We start from the raw sequence: 27,394 nt of genomic DNA, 5'->3' as shown, positions 1-27,394 counted from the left end.
TTCAAAAATTTAAATACTCACTAACAATTGATCCACAGAAATTAGTGGTCCTTTCCCCAAATCTATTGAATACATTTTCTTTTGGCTATGGGAATTATTGTGTGTGGAGGAAGGTTGTGGAAAGGAGGGCAGGAAATGCCTTTAAAGAGCCTTTGACTTCACTGATGGAAGAAGGAAGTATGTTGTGAAAGCTGATTATGGAAGCTGATTTTCAGCCAAAGCAAATTTGCTGACATAGCAGGAAGATACCTGGATTTAGTCAGAACACCTGGATTAGAATACCAAAGCTGGTATTTGTTATTTGTATGACCTCAGGGAAGCCATTTAGCTTCTCTGAATTTCAGTTGCTTTATCTGGAAAGGTGCTCTACAAGATGGTTTCTAAGATACTTTTTACCTCTGCTTGCTATTCTTTTGTTTTGTTTTGGTTTGTTTTTTTTTGGGGGGGGGGCAGGCGGGAAGCCAAGGCAAGTGGGGTTAAGTGGCTTGCCCAAGGTCACACAGATAGTAAGTGTGTCAAGTGTCTGAGGCCAGATTTGAACTCAGGTCCTCCTGATGCCACAGCCGGTGCTCTACTCTCTGTGCCTCCTAGCGGCCCCTTCCTCTGCTTCTTGTGATGACCGTGCCCCAGAATTTTTTCCACTGACCATCTAGTCTTTTTCCCTAATTTTTTTTGCCAAATCTGACATTCCACAATTGACAAGTTGAGTAACTTATCCCTCTCTTAAAATGCACATTTTAAGCATAATCCATTCAGTGAAAATTCTTAGAAGCATTTTGTTTCTTCCCAATTCTAATCTGCACTGAAGAAATGTGTATTTTAATTGGGGGAGGGAGATATCAGGAGAATAATTTTCATGGTTTAGAGCACTTTAGAATATCTGGCTTTGAATCCTGCTTATACCATTTACTAGCTGTTTGACTTTGGTTAAGTCACTTTTATCTTTTTGAAGCCCAAGTTTCCTCATATGCAAAATATGTAAAAATGTAAAATTATTATTTGTGTAATTTACTTTCAGGAAATTTGAGGATAAATGTATATAATGAATTTAAAGTGTTATATAGATATAACAGCACAGTGCCTGGACCATAGTTTGTGCTTAATAAATAAATGTTTATTAAATTATTAAATTAGTAAATTTACAAATGGAAGCTATCATTATTTTATTCTTATCATTATCATAATTTTGGATGAGTAGTTAAAGTTGGATATTGAAAGAAGGAATAAATTAGGTCTATATGGATCCAGGAAACTAGGAAATGGGAAAGGGATACAGAAAGGAAGAGAGAAAGGTGTTAAGGACAAGCTTCCCTTATTTCCATTCTTCTTTTGTTATCCTTCATTCCCCTCCTGGCTGTTCTGATTCTCCTTCCTTTGGTACCATTCCTCACCTACCATCTCACCATCCTAGTCTTTCATCCTCTTTTGCCCTTTCTTCTAGTGTTGAGTTCCTTCTGCAATCTCCATTTTATGGAAGGACCTAGGCCAGCCAGTCTTCATTCCTCTTCTGGCTCTGCATTTCCCCACCATGCCACCCATGTGGGTCCTCCCAGACCCCCTTTCAGCATTCTTTTATGTGTTATCTTCCCCCAGTAGAATGTAAAGTTCTTGAGTGCAGGGACTGTCTTTTTGCTTGCAAAAAAAATGCTTTGCACTGTTTCCTGCACATTATAAAAGCTTAAGAAATGGTTCTTGTCTTATTTTGGCCCAGCATCTAGGTCAGACATGCACAACTTGGCAGTAGGTTTGTGCTACAGATAGGTTAGACTAGAGACAGAATGATGATAGTTGGTTACACACAGGAGAGTGTGCAGTGGCAACCCTACATTTTTAACCAGCTGCCCCAAATCCTTTGTATGTGGTGCAGGCCTGATCTAAGTAGTGGGGCAAAAGCTAATTTCTTTCTCTCTGTTCTTCTTGCTTTCCCACCTTGGCAAGTACCCCCATGGTCATCCTAGCAGCATTAGAAATACATTTAAGTTCAAAATGGATAATTTTGATAACATTAAATTGAAAAAGGTTTTGTACAAACAAAAGCCAATGCAACCAAAATCAAGAGAGAAGCAGAAAATTGGGAAAGAATTTTTACAACCATTGTATCTGATAAAGGCCTCATTTCTAAAATATATAGAGAACTGAGACAAATTTATAGGAATACAAGTCCTTCCCCAGTTAATAAATGGTCAAAGGATATGAACAGGCAGTTTTCAGAGGATGAAATTAAAGAGATTCATAGTCATATGAAAAAATGCTCTAAATAACTATTGATTGGAGAAATGCAAATCAAAACAACTCTTAGGTACCACATCATACCTGTCAGATTGGCTAACATGACAAAATAGGAAAATTATTAATGCTGGAGAAGATATGGGAAAATTGGAACACCAATGCATTGTTGGTGTAGTTGTGAACTGATCCAACCATTTTGGAGAGCAATTTGGAGCTATGCTCAAAGGGCTATAAAAATATACATATCCTTTGATCCAGCAATACCACTTCTAGGCCTGTATCCCAAGAGATCATACAAATGGGAAAAGGACCCACATGTACAAAAATATTTATAACAGCTCTTTTTGTGGTGGAAAAGAATTGGAAATTGAGGGGATTCCCATCAACTGGGGAATGGCTAGAAAAGTTGTGGTATATGAATGTGATGGAATACTATTGTGCTGTAAGAAATGATGAGCAGATAGATTTCAGAAAAACCTGGAAAGACTAATATGAACTAATGCTGAGTAAGGTGAGCAGAACTGGGAGGACATTGTACTCAATTACAGACACATCGTGAGATGACTAACTTTGATAGACTTGGTTCTAAGACAACTCCAAAAGACTCATGATGGAAAGTGCTATCTACATCCAGAGAAAGAATTATGGAGTCTGAATGCCGATTGAAGCAAACTATTTGCACTCTCTTTTTTGTTTTGTTTCTTCCTTCTAGTGGTTCATTCCATTGGTTATAATTCTCCTTTGCAATGTGATTAATGTGAAAAATATGTTTAATGTTAAAATATATATGTAGAGCCTATATCGGAATGCATGCCATCTTAGGGGAAGGAGGCAGGAGGAGAGGAAAGGGGAGGAAATTTGGGCTTGTAGAACTGAATGTTGTAAAATAAACTAATTAAACTAAATTAATTAAAAAATTCAAAACAAACAAACAAAAAGAAATACATTTAAGTTATGTTATGGCAGCTATATGCCACAGTGGATACAGTAGGCTTGGAGTCAGGAAGTGTTCAAATCCAGCCTCAGATACTTACTAGCCATGTGACCCTGAGCAAGTCACTTATCCCTGTTTGCCTCAGTTTCCTCAAGTATAAAATGAGCTCAAGAAGGAAATAGGGAACTGCTCCATTATCTTTGCCAAGAAAACCCCAAATAGGGTCATGAAGAGTCAGATAAAACTGAAAAATGACTGAACAATGTTATGATAATAATAGATAGCATATATATAGTACTTTAAGTGCTTAAAAGTGTTATTTAATTTGATTCTCACAAAAGCTATGTGAAGTTGGTGCTAACTGTAAAGATGGAAGAAATTAGACTCAAAGAGATTAAATGACATGTCTATGTTCATATAGTTAATATGTGTCTGGGACAGGATGGAAACTTAGGCTTCCTTAAGTAACCACTTCACTCCTTAGCTGTCCATTATGAGCAAGATAGATTTTTATGAAATAGACTTAAAATCTGTATACCATTTTTAAGGCTATTCTCAGGAAATAACTTCTGAGTCACAAGAAATCAACTCACAAAATAACTTTTGGAATATAACTACTCATTTGTAAATGGGAAATTGTTTTTTTTTTACAAGATAAATCTGTAGGCATTATAATTTGAGAAAACCCACATATTTCATAAAAGACAAAAAGGATGTGGTTGTTTATAAAATATAATGATAGTATTATGATAGATATTACTACACATATTATTATTATAATATAGCATTTACTATGTTAGGTACTGTGCTAAGAGGTTTACAATTATTATCTCATTTGAGCCTCACATCAACCCAATGAGATAGGTGCTATTATTATCCCCATTTTGCATATGTGTGGAAACTGAGGCAAACAGAGGTTAAGTGACTTGTTCAGAGTTGGTAAGTGTCTGAGGTTGGATTTTAACTCCTGTCTTGACTCCAGGCCTTGTGCTTAATCCACTGTACCACATGTAAATGATTGTGCCTATTGAGGTTCTGATTTCATTATAACATCACAAAAAAATGTCTTGGGAAATCTGGAAACACTAAGTTTCTATAGGAAATTGCAGCCTTGGGGAAGACATTTTACCTCTCTGGTCCTCAGTTTCCTCATCTTAAAAAATTAGTTGCTTAGACTAGAAAGACTAAGGTACCTTTCAACTTTAACAGTCTCTAAATGTAGTCCTTTTTCATTTCCAAGAATAATAAAGGAAGCTATTGTGAATTTGAAAATAAAAGCAGCAGTTCTCATTACTTTGATGTGAAACATTATACATTTTCATTCTACCCAGGAACCTTTGAAAGTCATTGTGAGACTTTCAGAAAAAGAGAAAGAAAAGATAGAATTATTGGCTTTCTGATTAATGAAGTGAGAATTTATGAGTTTCTGCTCTCAGAGATAAAAATAAAGTAGACTTCCTATTTGCAACATCATGCTTAGACATAGAGTATAAAAAATAAAAATTATATATCCCTCTGGATAGTCTTCAGAATTGCCAACTTTCACACAGCCCAATTATACTCAACAATAATTTCTGAACCTGCTCTGTAGAAGGACCTGTGCCAATGGGTCATTAAGTTTTGTCAAGGACTGCCATTCTAACCTCACATGTAGGAACACTAATCACCATGCTTTTGGCAACATCTGCTCCCACTAGTGTATATAATAAGGATCCAATAACTGGCATACTTAATATTAAGTAGCATAAAAAAGAACCACTCTTCCCCTCACCCCCTCACCCCCATTTTGCAGCAGAAATACAAATTTTTACTTTTTTTCCTTCTTCCTAATTCATCCCAATAGGGTTACAGTTATCACTCTCTGAATCTCTGAAGGGATAGAATATAAAGATGGGGTTTTTAGTACTTCATATAAACATTCTAGCAACATTAAACATGTTTATTATCTAGAAGGTTTTTTTTTTCCTTTTTTACTGTTCCTGCTGTTTTCTTTTTCCCATTGGGGGTAGGTGAAATAAATCTTTGCCTCACAGTGATTTCATGAGCAATCACGATGCCCTTCCACGGGATCCTACAATAGCATGAGTGTGATCCCTTCTGTATCACCCCAACCCCTAAAAGATTTTCCTACAGGATCAGTCCTTAAAGAATATTTGCAATGGGTGTTTTCTTAAGTGCTACTTCTTTTGTGTCTTTTTGCTGACTTGAGGAACCAGCATAGTATAACAGAGAGAACACTAGATTAGCTGTCAAGAGGTCTGGATATTAATAACAAGTCATCAACTGACTTATTGAATGACTTTGGCCAAGTGACCTCACCTTTCCGGGACTAAGTTTCCTCATCTGAAAAATTAAAGGATTAGACTACATAATCTCAGTGATCTTATAATTAACTGGAAAGATGTGTGTGTGTGTGTGTGTGTGTGTGTGTGTGTGTGTGTGTGTGTGTGTGTGTATCTGCAAGGTCAGTAATTATCACTACACAAAATGAATTAACATCACTGAATGTTTAGTAAAAACACAAAATGCTGTAAGAGTTCCAATAACCTAACTTGATAACTACAGTGTGCTTGGCACAGTGCCTCCAACATTTAGGACAATGCCTGGTACAAGGTAGGCATTTAATAAACATTTATTGACTATTTATTAGTGTCAACTTTATCATGGAATTCTTTCATTGCTTACTAGCTCACATTTACATAGTCTTTTCATGTCTGCAAAGTGCTGTCTTAACAATTTGGTGATGTAGATAGTGCAAATGTTTCCCCCACTTTGGAGAAGAAGGCCCTGATATTCATTGTGAATAGGTGATTTGCCAACTGGTCAAGGAGCCAGAAAGTGTCAGAGTCATAATTCAAACCTATGATTTTTCTGTCTCCAAATGCAGTATTCTTTCTGCCATATAGAGTAAAGCTTTAGTAGCTTAAAACTGGACCAATACTTTTGGGACACCTTGTACAATGATGTTGATTGACCAAAGATTGTGGTTGATTTTTGAGAAATGAATAGTGTTCAACGCTTGCAGCTTTGAAATATTTTTACTAATGAACTGAGATGGATATAATGAAATATTCTATTAAAAGGTATTTTAAAAAGATTGTACAATTAAACACACTGTTCAATTGTACTGTTTTTCTTTAAAAGTCATTTTTATATTTTTCACCTATTTAGAATCTGTTACCCAGTGTAAGTCACTTGCAGCTCATGTATGAAGTAAACAATAATGTAGATGAATTTTATATGAGCCATTGAAGCTTAAATAAAAAGGAAACATTTTAAATTGAATAAAATGGAAAACTTCTAATTTGTCTTTTGTACATCTATTCCAATTGTCTCCTCTTGAACAAAATGTGTACATAAGCACTGCATGAGTAAAACTTGTTATTTGTCAAAAATAGTCCTGTTGAATTAAATTTCTCCATGTTAGAAATTTTTCTCACATCTTTCATTCCATATTTTTGCTGCTTTGACTGATGAATGCGTCACAAGCCATGGAGCAATAACACAATTATTCAGTGGAGTTTCTATAATTCCTTTGCAAAGGGGGCACATCTGCTCCTTCCACTACTCACTAAAACCTAAATTGACAGAATTTTTACAAGCCCATGTCCTAAAGGAAACCAGGTTGAGGAAAAAGAAACCAAAAAGAAAGTAATTCTTTCTATTTAACTTTAGCCAGTTTTCATGGCAAGTGGTTCTTACGGGAAAATACTGACTATCTTAGCTAATATTTGATCTTGGCAAATGGAAAGATATGATAACTAAAGGCAATACCCAACTTAGAAATATAAATTAATTCTTAAAATCTTACACAGAAGGATCCAATATTGAGTAGTAGAGAAACTAAGTTTATATAAAGCTTACTAATAAATCAATCACAACAAAATTATCCCCTGGATATTTAAAGATAACCTAGGAAAGCAACACATTGATAAAAAAAATTGTAAATATGTAAAGATTTCTATAACAAACATTTTTCTCATTTGAACTGTAACATTATGGTCTCCACCTTGAGCCTAGATATAGCAGATAGATTTATATGGCAGGAAAATCAAATGACTACAACGACCTTGTCTGACCATCATCTCCTGCTACCGCAGGACAGCCACTAATGGGCAGGGGCAGTGGCCCCTGCTCCTCAACAACCACTTGGTGCTAAAATCCTTCACACAATCCCATGATTTGATATCAGAAATGAATCGTAGTTTTGTCTGCAAAAATGATATAAAAGAAGATACTTTCCCATCTTCTTTGCTACTGTATCCAAAGGATCATGTGACCTTTCCAACTAACTTGTCCCTGAAACCTAGCAGAATGTGAGGTCCTTAAAAGCAGCGATTCTTTCCACCTTTCTATTTATATCCTTAAAATTTCACAAAGTGCTTTGCAGATAGTAAGTTCTTAATAATGACTTTTTCATGTATTCATTCAATATACTACAAGAGAAAACAGAAATACAATAAAGAAAAGAAAGTTGAGAAAAACATAGCTTTGGGCTAGATCACCAAGTATACATTGATGAGATCTGTACTGAAGACAATTTTGAGCATATTGAAGAATCAGTCTCTGAGTATATGGAAATGGACAATATCTTAGACCTTCTTGTAACAACATCAACAAAAAGCAATAGAGTAGGAGTATGTCAAAGTCATACAAATCTTGAACAGTTGAACAGAAGTGATAAGATAGTCTTCTGATTATTTATATCTAATGAAGCATAAAGCTTGATTGCTTGCAAAATGTAGGCACTTAATATTTATTTACTCTGACTCTCTCATGCCAAGGAGAATGATATAGATCTCAGAGATTTTAGAGAGTTAAGCAATCCCATCACGCCAGGAAATACTTTTTTCAGATGTAACGTATGGCCCAGAACAGAAGCTCTGAATTTTTTGTTTTTATAGACTGGGTATAAGCTTGGGAGCATCTCAGTAATGATCTCTTTTGCGTTTGTTCTCTAACCCCAAGTTAGAAATACCAGAATTCATCTAAGTTTCCACAAAAAAGCGGGGGCAGGGGAAACCTTTGAGTCCTGTAGTAACAATACTCAAAGCATATGCTTACAGAATTCTTGTCTTTTTCTTACAAAAACAATCTCATCAACTCTTCTTCCCTTTCTAGTGGGCTCCCACCACTCCTGGGGACCCACACAGTCCTCCATACTGAGAGTATTATCCTGACTAGGGGTTGCCTCAAAGTGGAAAGAACTCAGGATTGATAATGAATTGGGTCACTTCCCAGGGACCTACAGTGTCCAAGCAGCTCATTGTACAAGGAGAAGCAAGGTCAATGTTTGTCTTTTATATGTCATGACTATCCCTTGGCTCCACTTTCTGTGTGGTCCAAGAATTCAGAATAACCCTTTACAGGAAGTTTCCTGAGTGTGGGTTGCTATACCAAAAGATAGAATCCACTTGCCAGGAGCTCAAGTCCATTATCTATGTATAGCTATCCTGTCCTGTCTGTCTGTATAGCAGCTCTTTCCAGCAGAATTTCTGTTTTCCATTTTATTATAATATATATATTTTTGGAATTCAAAAATGCTTTATTAATGCCTTGTTATAATATCATTATTATTTTTCAACCTCCCCATATTCAATTTGATTAAATTTAGCATTTCTTTTTTGGGGGGAAAGCATTTTCTTTTTTTCTAATTATATATAAAGATAGTTTTCAACATTCTTTTTTAATCAAATTTAGAGATCCAAATTTTTTCCCATCCTTCGCTCCCATCCCTCCTCCCCAAGACAACAAGCAATCTGATATAGGCTATACATGTGCAATCATGTAAACATATTTCCTCATTAGTCATATCGTGAAAGAAGAATCAGAACAGAAGAGGAAAAGCCATGAAGAATAAAAAACAAAAAAAGTGAAAAATAGTATGCTTTGATCTGCATTTAGACTCCATAGTTCTTTCTCTGGATATGGATAGCATTTTCCATCATGAGACTTTTGGAATTATCTTGGATAACCATTTTGCTGAGAAGAGCTAAGTCAACCATAGTGGGTCATCGTACAACTTTGCTGTTACCATGTACAATGTTCTCCTGGTTCTGCTCACTTCACTCAGCATCAGATCATGTAAGTCTTTCCAGGTTTTTCTGAATTTGACCTGCTCACCATTTCTTATAGCATAATAGTATTCCATTGCATTGATATACTACAACTTGTTCAACCATTCCCGACTGATGGGCATCCTCTCAATTTCTAATTCTTTGCCACCACAAAAAGAACTGCTATCAATATTTCTATACATGTGGGTCCTTTTCCTTTTTTATGATCTCTTTGGGATATAGATCTAGAAGTGGTATATAGCCCTTTGGCCATAGTTCAAAATTGCTCTCCAGAATGGTTGGATCAGTTCACAATTCTACCAACAATGTATTAGTGTCCCAGTTTTCCCCCTTCTCCATCATTTGCCATTTTCTTTTATGTCATGTTAGCCAATATGATTGGTGTGAGGTCGTACCTCTAAGTTGTTTTAATTTGCATTTTTTTTAATCAATAGTGATTTAAAGCATTTTTTCATATGACCATATATAGCCTTAATGTCTTCATCTGAAAACTGTCTGTTCATATATTTTGACCATTTATCAATTGGGGAATGACTAGTAGTCTTAAAAATTTAACTCAGTTCTCTATATATTTGAGAAATGAGGTCTTTATCAGAAATGCAGCTTTCTGTTTTCCTTCTAATCTTGGTTACATTGGCTTTGTGTAAAAACTTTTTAATTTAATGTAATCAAAATTATTCATTTTGCATTTCATAATGTTCTTTATCTTTTGTTTGCTAATAAATTCTTCCCTTCTCCATATATCTGAGGTAAACTATTCCTTGCTTTTCTAATTTACTTATAATATCTCCCTTTATGTCTAAATTATGAACCCATATTGACTATTTTTGTATATGGTGTGAGATGTTGGTTTATGCCTAGTTTCTGCCATACTATTTTCCAATTTTCCCAGCAGTTTTTGTCAAACAGTACATTCTTATCCCAGAAGCTGGAGTCTTTGGGTTTATCAAATAGCAGATTACTGTGGTCATTTACTACCGTGTCTTGTGTACCTAGCCTATTCTACTGAACCAGCACTCTATTTCTTAGCCAGTACCAAATAGTTTTGATGACAGTTGCTTTATAATATAGTTTTAGATCTGGCATGAACAGGCCACCTTTCTTTGCATTCTTCCCCATTAATTCCCTTGATATTATTGACCTTCATCTTCCAGATGAATTTTATTATTTTTTCTAGCTCTACAAAATATTTTTTGGTAGTTTGATTGGTATGGCACTGAATAAAGAAATTAATTTAGGGAGAATTGTCATTTTTATTATATTAGTGTGGCCTACCTATGAGTAACTGATATATTCCCAATTGTTTAGATTTGACTTTGTGTGAAAAGTGTTTTGTATTTGTGTTCATGTAGTTCCTGCATTTGTCTTGGCAAATAGACTCCCAAATATTTTATATTGTCTACAGTTGTTTTAAATGAAATTTCTCTTTCTAGCTCTTGCTGCTAGGATTTGTTGGTAATATATAGAAATGCTGATGATGTATATGGGTTTATTTTATATCCTGCAACTTTGCTAAAGTTGTTAATTATTTCAACTAGATTTTTAGTTGATTCTCTAGTGTACCATCATATCATCTGCATAGAGGGGATAGTTTTGTTTCCTCATTGCCTATTCTAATTCAATTTTTTGTCTTCTTTTATTGCCAAAGGTAACATTCCTAGTACAATATTGAATAATAGTGGTGATAATGAACATCTTTGTTTCACCCTGATCTTGTTGGGAAGTATTATAGGCTATCCCCATTACAGATAATGCTTGCTGATTGTTTTAGATGGATACTACTTGTCATTTTAAGGAGAACTCCGTTCATTCCTATGTTCTCTAAGTGTTTTTAATAGGAATCGATGCTGTGTTTTTCAAAAGCTTTTTGCAGCATTTATTGAGGTAACCATATGATTTCTGTTGGTTTTGTTATTAATATAGTCAATTATTCTAACAGTTTTCCTAATATTTAATCAGACCTACATTCCTGGTATAAATCCCAACTGGTCATAGTGTCTTATCCTTGTAATAAAGTGATAATATTTTATTTAAAATTTTTGCATCAATATTCATTAGGGAAATTGATCTGTAATTTTCTCTCTCTCTTTTGGCTTTTCTTGATTTAGGTATCAGCACCATATATGTGTCATAAGATGAATTTACTAGGACTCCTTCTCTGCCTGTTTTTTTTTTCCAAATAGTTTATATGGTATTGAAATTAATTGTTCTTTAAATGTTTGGTAGAATTCACTTGTAAATCCATCTGTCCCTTGAGATTTTTTTCTGAGGGAGTTCATTAGTGGCTTATTCATTTTTTTTTTTATAAAATGGAATTATTTTATTTCCTCTTCTGCTAATCTGGGCAATTTATGTATTTGTAAATATGAATCCATTTCACTTAGATTGTCAGATTTATTGGTATACAGTTGTGCAAAAAAGCTCCTAATTACTGCTTTAATTTCATCTTCATTGGTGATGAATTTACCTTTTCAAAATAAAATTACCCAAAAGTTTATTTATTTTATTTTTTCATAAAACCACTGATTAGTTTTATGTATTAGTTCATTTTTTTATTTTCAGTTTTATTAATACTTTTTGATTTTCAGAATTTCTAATTTGATGTTTAATTGGGAATTTTTAATTTGTTATTTTTCTAGCTTTTTTAATTGCATGCCCAATTCACTGATCTGCTTTTTTTCTTTATTTTATTCATGCAAGCATTTAAAGAAATAAAATTTCCCCTAAGTACTGCTTTGGATACATTCCATAAATTTTGGTATGTTGTCATTCTCTGATGAAATTATTGATTGTTTCTTTGATTTGTTGTTTGACCCACCCATTCTTTAGGATTAGATTATTTAGTTTCCAATTAATTTTTACTCTATCTTTTCATGGCCCCTTATTATGTGTAATTTTTTATTGCATCATGATCTGAAAAGGATGCATTTAATATTTCTGCATTTGAATTTATGCCTTAGTACATGGTCAGTTTTTGAGTAGGTACCATGTACCATTGAGAAAGAGAATGTCCCCATTCAATTTTCTCTAGAAGTGTATCATATCTAACTTTTCTGAAATTCTATTTACTGCTTCTCTTTCTTTCTTATTTTGTGGTTAGATTTATCTAGTTCTGAAAGGGGGAGGATGAGGTCCCCCACAAACTTAGTTTTTCTGTTCTCCATTTTAAAGATCATCGAAGGCAGAGCTATAATTATTCAAGGGCCACACCCAGAATAAAAAAAATATACTACACTAATAGAAAGTGGGGGAACGTGTCTCATCAATACAATAGGTGAAGGCACGAAGTGCGAAAGCAAACACAAAACAACAAAGCAGCAACCCAACGGTATAAAGGTATATCTATATATTGACTAGTCTTCATTGTACAGATGGAACACATCCCACAGATAGATTGAAAATTTCATGCAGTATGTTCCTTCTGTAACACTGCTTAAAAACATCAAGGAAAATTAACATCAATGAGATTATTTATGAGTGATGTAATTAAATAATCTAATATGCATTCCATGCAAATTATTATTTTATTTTTTTGCTCATGAAAATTAAAACCCACAGGCAGTCCACATAAAACTGCACTGTGGGCAGCATGCAGCCCACAGGCTGTATTTTGGACAGCCCTGATCTAAGGGTATAGTTAAGACACAAACTTCATCAGGGATGAGTTTTCACTGGGCCATTAGCACCTATGAGCTTTCTTGTTGTAAGGTTATCTCTGTGATACCTAGCACAAAGTGAGTTCAGGAACTTTGTCAAGGAATCATTACCAATATAAGAACAATGCCTTAACATATTATACAGGGTGTTCCTAAAGTCTGGACACATAGGCAAAAATGCATATTTTCAGGAAATGAAATGAATGAAATTTTCAACAACATTTAAATTAATTGGAATATTAACAAATAATATCTTCAATATGATTTTCATCATTTGTGATGCAAAGGTTGATGTACTTTTTAAGATGCACATGAACTCACAGTAACTCCATATTTCAGTCAGTTTTAGCACATTCTTTATGTGTTCAATCAAGTGTTCTGCATCTGTGATTTTCATTCAGTACACCATCTTCTTTTGCATACCCCAGAAAAAGAAGTCAAGGGCGATAAGGTCTGTTAATATTCCAATTAAATAAATAAACTGTTGTTGAAAATTTTTGCCACTGTGTCCAGACTTTAGGGACACCCTGTAAATAGAGATATTTACATCTTGTGTAGGGAGGCTTCTTAAACAAGGGTATCATCCTTATTCTAAATGGTTAAAAAGGAGACAATCATAATACCTCCTAATGGGTATGCTATTGACAATAAAAGGAACAATTATTAGTTCCATCCATACTATCACCATAACTGTCTCATGTTTTCTACTCATCATGCCCCTTTAATGAGACATAATTTTCTAAGTAGCCTGAAACAACTAAAATAGATACAACATGCAGTTCAATGAGTGACATGCAGAAAAAGATGTTATATTAGATAGTTATATGCTTTCATTTTTAAAGAGCTGAAGTAATAAATTTAGATCAGTGGCCATTAACCCTTTAGGCAGTCTGGTTAACTTATAGACCCTTTTTTGAAATAACGATTGTAAATGTATTAACATAAAATATATAATATTTCAAATGAAGCTAATCATATACTTAAATTATATATGCATATATACATATATAAACATATATGTGTGTGTTTATATATGTATATTTGTGTATATATATGTGTGTATGTATATACACATACACACACAAACACACAAAGAGATAGAGTGAGTTATAAAAAAAATTCTTTATTTTAAAGTTCATGGATTAAGAACCCTTGGTTTATATCCTTATATTCAGATATAGAAAATAATGTTTGGGTTTTTTTTAGAATATATTCCATACTGGAAAGGAAAGGAATGTCGTTTGAAGTTTCTGACGTGTAGTTAGAATCAAAAGTCCTAATACGCAAGACATTTAGCAGAAATGTTGCAGAAAATATTTCAAATTAATCAGAAATGTCATTAATGATTACTACTATATATATGATATATATATACACACATACATACATACACACATACATACATATATATACCTGTGTGTATGTATGCATGTAGGTGGTATAGTGGGCAGAGTGCAGAATCTGGAGTTAGGAAAACCTGAGTTTAAATCCAGCCTCAAGCTGTATACTTACAAGCTGTGTGACTCTGGGCGAGTCACTTAACCATGTCTGCCTCAGTTTCCTCAAGTGCAAAATGAGCTGGAAAAGGAAATAGCAAACCACTCCAATTTCTTTACCAAGAAAACCCCAAGTTGGGTCATGAAGAGTAAGATATGACATTTTTAAAACTAATAAACTAAAAGGCGAAGAAATAAAACTTTTTTAAAAAACCCAATTTTAAAATATCCAGCTTGCCTCCCTAGACATGTGTCTACCTTTATAAGTAAATAATTATTTTTAGAGACGGACAGTCAAAGAGACTTGGATTCAAATCTTGACTCTGACATAGACTAGCTATGATTCAGAGCAAGAAATCACTTAACATTTCTACCATTAAGTTTATTAGTTGGAGAAAAGTTGTTGAAAATATTGGAAGAGGGTGTTTCTTACATCATAGAAACTACAGGTCCACATAAAAATAGTCAATCTATGTGTGCAAAGGTCTCTATGTTTTAATACTGTGTTATTTCTTTATTTTATTTTCTACCCTTATAGTTATGAAAGAGAACAGATTATCCAACAATACCTTTCCCTTGGGCCACTGAAATTCTATGCTAATATAAAAATAAAATTATAGCATCTGCTGTTTGAGTGATGAAAACCTTCTACTCTTTTGGATTCTATACAATCCTGATATACCCCTGTCATCATTGTACTCAATTTCAGCCATATACATGGTTGCATAAAACCATTAGACTCACCTAATCATATTTGGCTTACAGCATTTACTGTGGGTCTAGTGATGTTTACTGACAGGTCCTCTCATTCCTTTTATGTTGCTTATTATATCAATAGTTTAGAAAATATAAGAATTTGCAAAAACCAGGTACTAAAGAATTTTCTTGAAAGTTTCCACGAAAACTAGATGAAATAAATTTAAAAAACAATACATTGATGTTATTTTCAGAGACTGATTTCCATTATTCCACCTGTATTTATTTACATTTTGGACAAATGGGACAATGCTGATTCCCCTTTTATTTAGTACACAGGTCACATTTTGCTGGGAAAGAAATTCTTGTAAGTGTTGTCACAATATATAAGAAGTTCAAAAGAATTTCAGAAGGAAATCTTAAATTTGTAAAAAAAAAATATTACCATTGAGCTTGCATTTATAAGTTACTTAAAAAAACTTAGCATATAGCTTTCAAAACATTTTTCATGAAGTCCAAAAAAAAGCAACAACAATAATTTTGCTCTCAATTCATGTGATTCAAGTATGAAACAAATATGCCTAATTGGTCACACATTTTTTTCCATTTATTGATGAAAATATTCATCATTTTTTTTCCCCTCAAAGAGAGCCATGCACTTTAGGGGGAAACTATAGCAGGCTACTGTGGAGGAAACGAATAGAACCCATATACTGTAAATTTGAAGAAAATATATCCCCCCAAAAAGCAGCCTTAGAGGTTAAAGAAAGGGAGTTGCAGGGTTGTGTTAGTAAACACAACCTCAGAATGTATTTTATGCAGCAAGATAAATCCACTGATTCTATTTTGAAAGAGGCCTCTACTTTTGGGGACCTCCTACTTCATGGATATTCTGAGGAGAATAACTGGGGACCTCTTTTATCTCCTGCCCCACCAAGATGGTCTGATGGAATTAATTACATGAAGACACTCCTATCAGAATAGACCTGATCTTTGTGAACTCTTCAAAACAACAATGTTAACAAGTTATAACCCCAAGATTAAGACTTTCTACTCTCCAAATCACTTGACATTCTGTCCTTTTTACTCAACCTCCCTAAATAAAAAAGTAGCTGTTCAGCTTCTCTTGATAGGTACCATTTGCCACTGAGGATGTTATATGTGCTTGTACCTCTCTCTGCCCTGTAGTGTGGCTGTCTGCCCAGCAATTGCCCACAGGCTGATGTCAACTGAATATTTTTATCTTCTAGTGTTTGCATATTCACTTGATCTCCACTCAAATGGATCAAGGTGAGAGGAATTAGTCTTCAGGAGAATCTTAAAATCTCTGGACTGAGGAATTCCTCAACATTACAACAGAGAATCTTAGCATTTTTTGCTCTATATTTATATTAGAACTGTCAACTAACTAGAATTTTTCCAGAACTTTCTTCATTTCTCAGTACCGTAAGTATTCTACCAATCATTCTGTCAGTATTCTAAGGGAATTTTTTGTTTTTAATTTCCCTTTATTTGGGCCTGAGGGCCATTCCTCCTGAAAATTTTGGTTAAGTGAAAGCTTGTCTTCTATTAATGTTCACCTTATCTGTCCAATATCTGACTCATGTAGAAGTCAAAGAGAAGCCAAAGTGGTTTAGTTATTTGTTAGCTCTCTTTGCTAACTGTTGAAGGAAAGCTTTCCCTGCCACTGAGTCTTCTTGGTTATCGTGGTGACATTTAAATTTTCTCCCTCAATCAACCTATTTGTTAACCTGCTAAATGTTAAACTTTAACCTGGCTTAGTTTACCTACATTTTGCTGGAGTTTGTTTCCTTAGGGAATATATGAGATTATGATTCTGTCTAACTAAGTTTCGTCCAACTTTTATGACCTTAGGGGCAATATGCTATTATGAATTTATCTTTTCTTTAACTTTTATGGTCCAAGAAGAATATCCAAGATTTCTATATGTAAAAGACTCACTTCTCTGACACTGACATAATTTTGCCTATAAGAAGGCTTCTGAATCCTAATAATTGTTCAGGTTTTCTCTGAGCCCTAAACCTATGCTTGAACATAGTAATAACACCTAGGATTTTACCTCTATGGTTTCTATGTTCTGGTAAGTATATTTGGGCAGCAGTTACCTATCTTATGAACTCAAAGAGGTGATTTTTTTTTTCCACAGCAGTATGATAAAACGTTTTATGAAAATACAACTTGCATCATTGGCTACCGTAACAAAATACAATAATCTCCTTTGAACTCACTTCATTGTTATTATATCATGATTGAACAAATTCTCCAGTGAGGTTGACATTTCCATTATTATAACATTATTAGTGGGAACTTGGAGTTGAACAGAAATGACTGTCAACTATCTTAAACAATAATCAACTCAAAAATAGAGGGCAAGCCTGCCAAAGTTGAAGGATAGAAGGGATGGATAATAGGTAAAATTTTACTAATAGAAAACTTTAAACATACTATTTTTATATTTAATAATAAATAAAATGATTATTCCATTTTGGTTTTGGCAAAAATTAATTTATCCTTCAGAGGAAGTGAGTCATCATTCTTGAATCTTTTGATTCAACATGATTCTATTTATATTCTTTTGAAAGTTATTTTTGGCATTTTTTATTTTGCTAGTTAAGTATTTTCCCTTGAGTCCATTTTCCACCATGTTAGTTAGAATTAGAATGTCCCCTGGAGTTTTTGTTACAAAATGCTGAAGAAATATAGAAATGAAATTGAAAACCAATAGAAAAAGAAAATATAAACATGACTGTGCTACTAATTCCATATTTTAGGAAGTTACATATAGGATAACCTAATGACTTATCATTTACCAAAATCCATATTGTAACATGCAATGCATACATATAGATTAAGATGTAGATTTTTGGTATTTAATGTCATTTTGTGGTAGTATATACAATCAATTTACATAGGAAGTAAGTGTCTGTTCATTTAACAGAGATGGACCATACATACACATTTATTGAGCCTTAAATCAAGGATGTTTTTTTGTTCATTTGTTTGTTTTGAGGGGTGAAGGCAGGGCAATTGGGGTTAAGTGACTTGCCCAAGGTCACACAGCTAGTAAGTGTGTCAAGTGTCTGAAGCCAGATTCGAACTCAGGTCCTCCTGACTCCAGGGACAGTGTTCTACTCACTGCACTACCTAGCAGCCCCAAATCAAGGATACTTTGATGTGACTGGCAAACTCATAGACAAATCCATGAACACTGAATCTCATGTTTTTTCATACTTTCTTAAAATATGACTTAACAGTAATAAGGAAAACAGAGTGCATGAGGGGAATATAAGGGCATTTCATGCACATCAATCTTATAGTAAACACATATTTTGGCTTATGAAATAAATAAATTTGCTTTATTACTCACTTATCAGAAATCCATATAAATTGTATCCTTCTCCATTTAATTCCCATCTTAAAAATAGAGTTATATTCCGCAGGGGAAGTCCTCATCCAAGATGAAAAAAATTAAATCACATTTAAGTATACAGTATTTTCCCCAAAGATATACTTAAAGAAAAGCAATAATCTCTTGAGAAAACTCTATGAAAATTTTAAAATAAACCACAAAATAGAAATACCAGATACTCAGAATCCTATGGGGAGAGTTTCATGTCAAAGATTCTCACTGTAGTTTCATTTTATTCCCAAGCGTGACCACTCTGCCCTCACTTTATATAGTCATGATTTAGGTCAAATTCTATGACTCAATCATGTGGATTTCACAAGTCTGCAAGTGTTCTCTTATCAAACTTTTATTTTTTTGAGTGACTAGATGGAGCTGTTAAAAGCTTCTAGCTGATTAGCTTTTGCTTCCTTTAGAAGTGGTCATGTAGAAAATATTCAAGGACTTTGTAACTCTTTGTAATCTTAATATTTAATTTTAACTCTTTTTTTCTTTATGTTGCTTCATAATGAATGAAACAATGAATATTCACATTATAAATGTACCAAGCAATTGCACTCAAAATATTTTCTTTCTTAATACATTATTGAGAAGACAACATGATATAGTGGATAGAGGACCCTCCTGGAAGTTAAAAAGACCTGAGTTCAAATCTTACTTCTGCTGCATACCTACTTTGTTTCTTTGAGGAATTGACAACCTTTCCATCCTTCAGGTAATCCTCAAAGATTCTAAGCTTAAAAAAGTACTAGCTAGCATTTCTAGAATGCTTTAAATTCTGTAAAACACTCTTTCATGTATTATCTCATTTATGCTTCACAAAGACCCTACATTAGGTGCATTGTACAGATGAGAAATCTGAGGTTAAGGCAGATTAAATGACCCATGGTCTCACAGCTAAGAAAATGTGGGTAGGATTTGAATTGAGGTCTTCCTCACTCCAAGTCCAATGCTCTCATTCAACTGTACCACCTGGTTGCCTATATGTCTATGCCAAATAGGCACTAGTGGAGGAAATTTCCTCATTAGGAGCTCCTTACACAAAGAAATCAAAAGTCTATCTTGCCTCCTTCCTCCCAAGTGAATTTTTAAAAACATGTTCTTGCCTATATGTTCAAAAAGATACATGAAATATAATTTTCTCTTTAGAATGATTCATTATGGGTTGAGAACAAAAAAGACTTTCATGAGGAAAAGAATATAGTGGTAATCAATCAATCATAAGCATAACTTTTTCTCTTGTTTACATCATTGTCTTCTCCACCCACCTGAAGTGATAGATACCATGACCCACCCTTGTCTACTGAAAAAGGACATTGCTAGGAATTTTAGGGAGGAGTACCATTGATTCATTGAGGGGAATAGTCCAGGAATGAATGGAATAGTGAAGTTGTTATTGTTTGTGTTCTTGTTGCATTTCTGGACACATTTGATCATATTTCTAAAGGTCTGAGTTGCAAAATAAAACTTACAAATCACTGATTCTATCTTTTGTGAAAAAAGAGGGCTGGCATTTATCATGAGGTCAACCAAATAAAGATTTTGAAAGTAAAACAAACAAAAGAAATTCATTTGACCTAATGATGGATTTATATAATGATCATGCATTTATCATAATTTCCCACTGAAATACAATTATCCTTATTTTCTTCTGACAAGGAGGGAAAATCAAGGTACTTGAATGATAGTTTAATATTATTTAAGCTTCTCCTCATGGCCTGAGAAGAGCTATAAACTCTAAGAATTACAACAATAACTTAAAGGGGTGAAAATGCCACATATTGGGGGGAAAATGAGTGGAGAATCTGAATAGTTAATCAGAGAAAAAACTAATGACATAATTCACAAATACTATAGTATCAGAGAACCTCAGGATAAAAATTGAGAAGAAGAGAATAATTGTACAATAACTTCAGAAGACTATGATGGAGTATGGAATGAATATAAGAACCGTGAAAGTGGTTTCAAAGCATAAAAAAATGGAAGGAAGGGATAAGGGGCAAAATATAAATGTAGTATAGAATAGAAGCTGGGGAGTTTAGAAAAGCAGCAAAGACCCTTGAAAAATAAAAAAAAAAGAGGAGTTAGATCTGAAAATGCAATGATATACCAAGAAGCATTAGAGCAAAATCAAAAGATAGCAAAAGTGAAAAAAATCACTTACTCAAGCAAGCATTTATACCTGCTATGTGCTTGGAACTGTGTTAGGCTCTAAGGAAAAAGATTAAAATGAAATAGTATAGGGAGGATTCATTATCAGTAACAACTAACTTAGAAAGCAGGCCTAAGAAACAATTTGAGGATTTTGAGCTCCTCAAAAACCAAGATTCAAAAAACTGCCTTAATACCATAGTATGTCAAATCATAAAACAAATTATCAAAAGTGTTAAGTGAAAGCAAAATGCAAATTAATAAAAACCACAGAGATAAATATGATTATCTAGTGCTTGTATTCAGAAAAGTAAGACTTTGAGTTAATTTTTTACCTTGTCTTGTTGTAATAAGAAATACTCTGGGGCAAGAGAAGAAGAGGGGAGAAAAGGACTTAATGCTCCTTATAATTTGACTAAAATAGAGAAGCAATCTCACAAACCTCACAGTATCTGGACTAAAAAAAAAGGTTAAATAAGAGATACAGGGAAAGAGAGAGAAAGAAAGAGAGATTCACAGGGTAAGAGACTGAGAGACAGAGACAGGCAGAAAGAGATAGACTCAGAAAAAGGGATACAGAATGAGTGAGACTATATTTACTAGAAATATATTAAATTAAACAGGACAGTAAATTGGGATAGGAAGGAGGAGAGATTTTTGAGTTTGGGGGATAGAGAGGAAATTACCATAACAAAAACCAACAGCAGATATCTATATCACTGATTTAAAAGAAAAACAAGGTAACAAGAACAAGTAATGAAGTTTTAAATTGACAAAGAAGTGGGAATGAATGAGGCTGGATGAGATTTTAACTGTTCCTATCTAGAGTAGATTTTACAAATTTTAAAAGAAATACCATAACAGAGTACCTTGTAAGGAACTTAATAATCATTACTATGAATGTGAATGGCATTAACTTACTCATAAAATGAATAAGGATGGCAGAAAGGCTTAGGAGGCTAACACAAAACCTTTGTAGTATGAAGTCAACTAAAAGCTTCAAAGACAAATAAAATTAAGAGTTGGAATAGAATGCATTATGGCTCAGTTGAGGTTTTTTGTTTTTTTTGTTATAAAGCAGGATTGATGATTATCTCAGAAAAAAACTCCATAAAATAGATATAGCTGAGAGAGACAAGGCAGGAAAATAGATTATCCTTAAAGATAGCAAAAGTAATGGGGAAAAGTAAGAAAGAAGGACTGGAATGGCTCCTAAGGAAAATCTAACAGAATAAGTGTAAGGTAATCAATGTTGGTGAAATATGTCTTTCCTCACAACTATATATTTTAAACCTATACACACAAAAACCAAAAACCTATTAGGAACTTCATTAATCATGGCAAAATTTACATTTTTATCACTGAGTAATAACTTCTAAACTATCATTTTCTTATCTTTCTGACATATTTTCTACTACATTTCTATATAGTAAACGTTCAAGAACACATTCATACTATGGAACTGTATTTTATTTGTGCTTTACATCCAACAAAAACATATGAGGGGCACAGGCCTTTTTTTGCTATAGAACTACTCTATCCATTCTAAAAAAGTTCTTGCAGCAGGCAGCTATGAGAACTTGAAAAGGAAAAAAAACTCCTAATAGACATCGCAAGAAATAAAAGCACTAACATAAGACTACAGCTCCCCCTGTCATATATAACATTCTCTTACTTTAGTTAATACGATCTTTTAACCCACATGGAAATAGCTGACTATTTTTTAGATGTAGAAATACAAAGGGAATCAACTTCAGCAGTTGCTCTGATTAGAAAAGAATTTATTTCCTTTATTTTGTGCTTTGGCTGAATCCTTAGGAGGTATGTCTGAAAAACTGGCTCCAGATGGTTCTTTAGGGGATCCTTCTAACAGTTTGTCTTTTGTCAACTTATTGTGGGAAGAATGCTTTCAAGGTAGTCCATCATGGTGATGTCAATATGAATGCTGAAACTTATAATATGTTCTAATATGCTGTATACATATCTTGACCTCAGTGGTAATGCCAGGAGTCACTGGGTTCCTGGCAAAGAGCTTGTAGTAAAATATTTATTACAACAAAAATGATGGGGGAAAAGTAAGTGCAGAAAAATTAGTATTTAAATTACATTCTTATTTGTCTTTAAGTCACATTATGGATGTTGATTATTAATAATGTTAGCATAAAGAAATATATTGAATGAAAAGAAACCTGAATCAAAGAATCTTAGCATCATAAGCAACCTCCAAGACCATCTAGACCTACCTTTAAATGAACAGGACTACTTTTCTACCACGTACCTAACCACTGGCTTGCCCATTGATTTTACATCCAGAATATTCCTCATTTCTCAAAACTCCTTTTTAATTCCATCACCACTTTAATTTGGTCTCTCATTATCTTTTTTCTTGTCTATTTTAACTGCCATTAATTAATGACCCAGACTTAATTTTCTCTCTTAAGAGTAATCCTTCTAATGACTAGTTCTCATCATCAGACTTACTAGTGTCAATTGGTTTGCCATTGTCTATCAAAGAAATTATAAAATCTTTCATATGCCATTTAAAAACCTCCATAATCTTGTTTCAATTTACCTTTTCAATCATACTTTATGGTACTCATAGGATAATCAATTTAGAACTGGAAGAAACCTTAGAGTTTATCCAAAATAACTCCATTTTATAGACTGATGTACAGATAGGATAAATGATTACTAGGGCTATTCAACTAGATTCTGAGTCTAGTGCATTATTCACTAAGCTACATTGCCTCCTGCTAATATATTTTCTGTTCTTTAGTCAAAATTGATAAGAAGCCAATGTGGCACAGTAGAAAATAGACTGACCTTGGAGTCAAAACATTTGCATTCAACATCCAGCCCTATACATTAATTCACTGTATGACTTTGAGCAAGCTATTTCTCGTGTGGGTCCAAGTTTTCTCATCTCTTGGTCCACTGTTAGCACAGGTTTGTGCCTATGCTAACAATGAATGTTTCTGTGGCTGTTCATAAATCTTAGTCTGTTCTCTCTTTTCTTCATGCACACCTTTCTCTGTACCTAGAAGGTTCTGCCTCCATTTTTATTTATTGACATAATATTTCTCCCTTTAAGGCTCACCTAAGTGCAATCCTCCATAGTTACTCCTGATTCCTTCAGTTAGAAATGACCAATCCCTCCTTGAATGTCTTGAAGTGGACTTAATATCTAACTTATAGTTATGCTTCTCATTACCTTACTACAATATAAGCTCTGTAAGCAATGAGACTATCATTTTTCATCTTTATATTTCTGAATACATTGTTTTGTACATAAGTGGAGCATAATAAAGTTTAGTTTTGTTACATTTTAAAGAAATTACTTTTCAACCTGCCTTTAGATCTTAATAAAAGAAACACATTAAAAACCCAAATGTATAATTTCTATTACCAAAATAATTTGTTTTATTTTAAACAATGTTTTTGTTTTTTTAGAATTCATTTCTTTACACTAATTTCTTCCCTCTCCTTTCTCTACTTTCATACCCCCATGTCTGAGATGATCATTTATAGAATCATAGGACTGAAGGTCTTTAGAGGCCTTTGAGTCCAACCCTTTCATTTTACAAATGAGGAGAGTAAGGCACTGAAAGGTGTCTAAAGTTGAATTTGCACTGAGGTCTTCCCAACTCCAAGTTTTGTGCCTTCTCTCCTCTACCAGGCTTCCTCCTTGTACTTTCCTTATATACTGTTTGTAGTATAACTTACGTAGTGGAGTTTATTTGAACATGTTAAAGTCACTCTTTGTTTCAAAAACCTAAATATGTTAATAAAATTAGTGACTGACACATAGAATACCTACCATAGAACATCAACCTTACAAAACTAAAAATTTATAAAATGAAGGGAGAATATTGGTTTTACTCCTCTAATTCTGTATGCACCTCCTGAGGTAAACTGTACCCTGGTATTTAAAATAACTCTTAAGGCTAATAATGTTTGGCATTTCTTTATAATATTATAGACATATGATTATATATTTACATACTTATAAATGATTATCTTTCATAAAAATACAATGTCCTGTATCTAGAACTCCCCATTGCTACCAATAAAGTGATTATTGAAATAGTTTGCATTATAACAAGTTGTAGCTAATGTGCACAGTTTATAAAACTAGACAAAGAATACATACACTAACTTTTCTCTGAATTAGTTTTTTTCCCATTTTTTTTTTCTTTTACTTTTACTTTGGTCTTACAATAAACAAGCCCTACAGAATCCTGAAATTAATCCATGCTTTGGGGCATGACAGATATTCAGCAGCAATCAGAACACCAATGAGCATTTGACCTCATCAATTCACTCAAGTTTCATCTACTTCCTATTGGTATTAATACAATTATAGGTGGATAATTGGAGAGATGTTTTGCTTTTACCTTTGCTTCAATCTGCTTAGTATCTGGATTCTGAAACAAAAATTTGATTTTGCTTTTGCCATCATCTGAAGAACCTTTAAGCTGAGAAAACTTGTACCTCCAAAGTACAGCCTGAAGGAAAACAAAAAACAAACAAACACATAAAAAAGATACAGGTCAATGAAATTAATATCAAGCTGCAGAGAACACTAAGAAACATTTTCTTTTTAAAAAAAAATATCATACAATATGAAAGGAAAGTAAGTCATTTCATCTTAATTTTAGAGTAACTCACATTTCATGGTAGCCAATGCATATAAATACAAGTATTTATCGTAATATCCCTCGGTTTCATGACCTTTGCAGTTGTTGCATTGGGCATACCCCCCCAGTTTACAAATGACTTAAAATTATAATCAGTCAGATATTAATAAATTATTTTTAAAGAGATAAACCTAACTTTAATAGGAGGTGTTATTTAAAAATGCAATCTGATGCAGCTGACTTAAAATGCTAAATAAGTCTCTAAGAAAAGTTGATGAGTAAGTAGAAAACACAAATTACTTATTAATTTGGTATCCAATATTAAAGTGACAATTTTTATTTTATAATGCTATAGCTTCCTGATAAAACTCAAAATTACAATTTAGGGCTTTTTAAAGAAGGTGATAGAAATGTTTTCTAGCAAAATAAAATATAAGATTATGTAGATTAAAAAAAAAAGAAATCACAGCATTCTTGTGCAGTAGGAATTCAGGAAGTATTGCTACTGACATTTCCCTATCATCATATAAATTCCTTAAAAGTGAAGTCCCCAGCTACAATTGGTCTGTGAAGTGTCAAGTGCTATGTGACTGGTCTAAAGATGATGGAAGGTAAGTTGTTAGTTTTTCAAGTGACAAAGCCAGAGCAGAGAAAGTTCCCTGTTCAGTCTACTAGTCATTGAATCCTCCTGCTTCAGAGGGACTAGCTGTAATACTTGGTGTTTCAGAATGCCCACAGATTGAAGAGTTCAAATAATAAAAATGACATACCTGAAGTGTCAATGATATGTTGGAAACTAGAGACGAAATGTAAGTGTAGAAGGAAAAATACAGACATACTAATGGGGCATCACTTGGTATTCCACTCCTCATTCATTCCCTCTGACTATGGACCAGCCACTGATGTGGAGAACAACAATAGCTCCAGACCCTTCAGGTATAGCTACTTCAGCTGCCATTGAAGAATAGGGCTGGCTGAACTTAGCTTGAAATGAAAACATGAGGGCAAAGGATACAAACACCACCATGGACCCTGATCAGCTATGACTTCTAGACAGAACCAGCTTTGAATAGAGCATAAATTAATAAATAATTTAATTTAATTTTCTGTTACTTTACTAACTCATTTGAGTTCTCCCTACAATGTCCAAAGAAAGTGGAGCAGGTGTATGCCAGATATAGACCTCATCCAGAGATAATTTCACTGTACAGCAATTTGTTTTAAGACATGATTGATAGTAGAAAACCATATTCTTGAAAATGATTAAATGCATTTTAATCTAATACAATATCTTCTATGACATATTTTACTTAATTTCTCCACAATATCGTTTTTACAATGTGTTGCAGCCCATTATACATGCAGTCTATGTTCCATAAGGCTTTCCATCAATCTCCTGGGGTTACTCATTTTCTTTGAGACTAGTAGTATTCTATGTCTCACAATTATTCAACAACCTTTGTACAATATTAATATTAGAAAGAAGGCAATTCATTTCAAGCAGAAGTTTAGAAGGACATTGAAGTTTCTCAAAGGTGAACAATCTATTTCACACCTCTTGATCTGTTTTAATTCCAACTCATTATCCATTTGCAATATCTGTCCAAGACCAAGACACACATACACACACTAATGGATGAGCTCTCTAGGTTGTTTAGGCATCCAAAAAAGTGCATGACCAAAAAAGACAGGCTTCTCAGCTGGCAACATATTGAGAATAAGGCATAACACCTTTGGTGTCCTTTCAGTTATGAGAGGTAGCTAGGTGGCACAGTACATAGAGCACAGGACTTAGAGTCAGAAAGACTTAAATCTAGCCTCAGATGTTTACTAGCTGTGTGACCTTTGGCAAGTCTGTCTCAGTTTTCTCATGTGTAAAATGGGCATAATAATAGCACCTACCTCCCAAGGTTATTATAAGGGAAAATGAGATAATATTTGTAAAGTCATTTGTAAACCTTAAAGCACTATTTAATTGCTAGGTGTTATTGTTATTGTTGCTAAAATGTAGGAAGCCTTTCCATCCTCCTCAGTACACTAGGTAGAGAGAAAATGTTCTACAGTGAATAGAATGCTAGATTTGCAGTCAGG

General features: G+C 33.7%; 1 pseudogene; it reads right to left on the bottom strand.

Moving 5' to 3' along the window:
* LOC118836775 overlaps positions 1–27,394 on the bottom strand; it is a 160,362-nt pseudogene that overhangs the window by 13,284 nt on the left and 119,684 nt on the right.

This window comes from Trichosurus vulpecula, chromosome 1, assembly GCF_011100635.1.
Source record: "Trichosurus vulpecula isolate mTriVul1 chromosome 1, mTriVul1.pri, whole genome shotgun sequence".
Lineage (NCBI taxonomy): Eukaryota > Metazoa > Chordata > Mammalia > Diprotodontia > Phalangeridae > Trichosurus > Trichosurus vulpecula.
The sequence above is the reverse complement of the archived record's forward strand: the minus strand, read 5'-3'. Positions and strand labels throughout refer to the sequence as shown.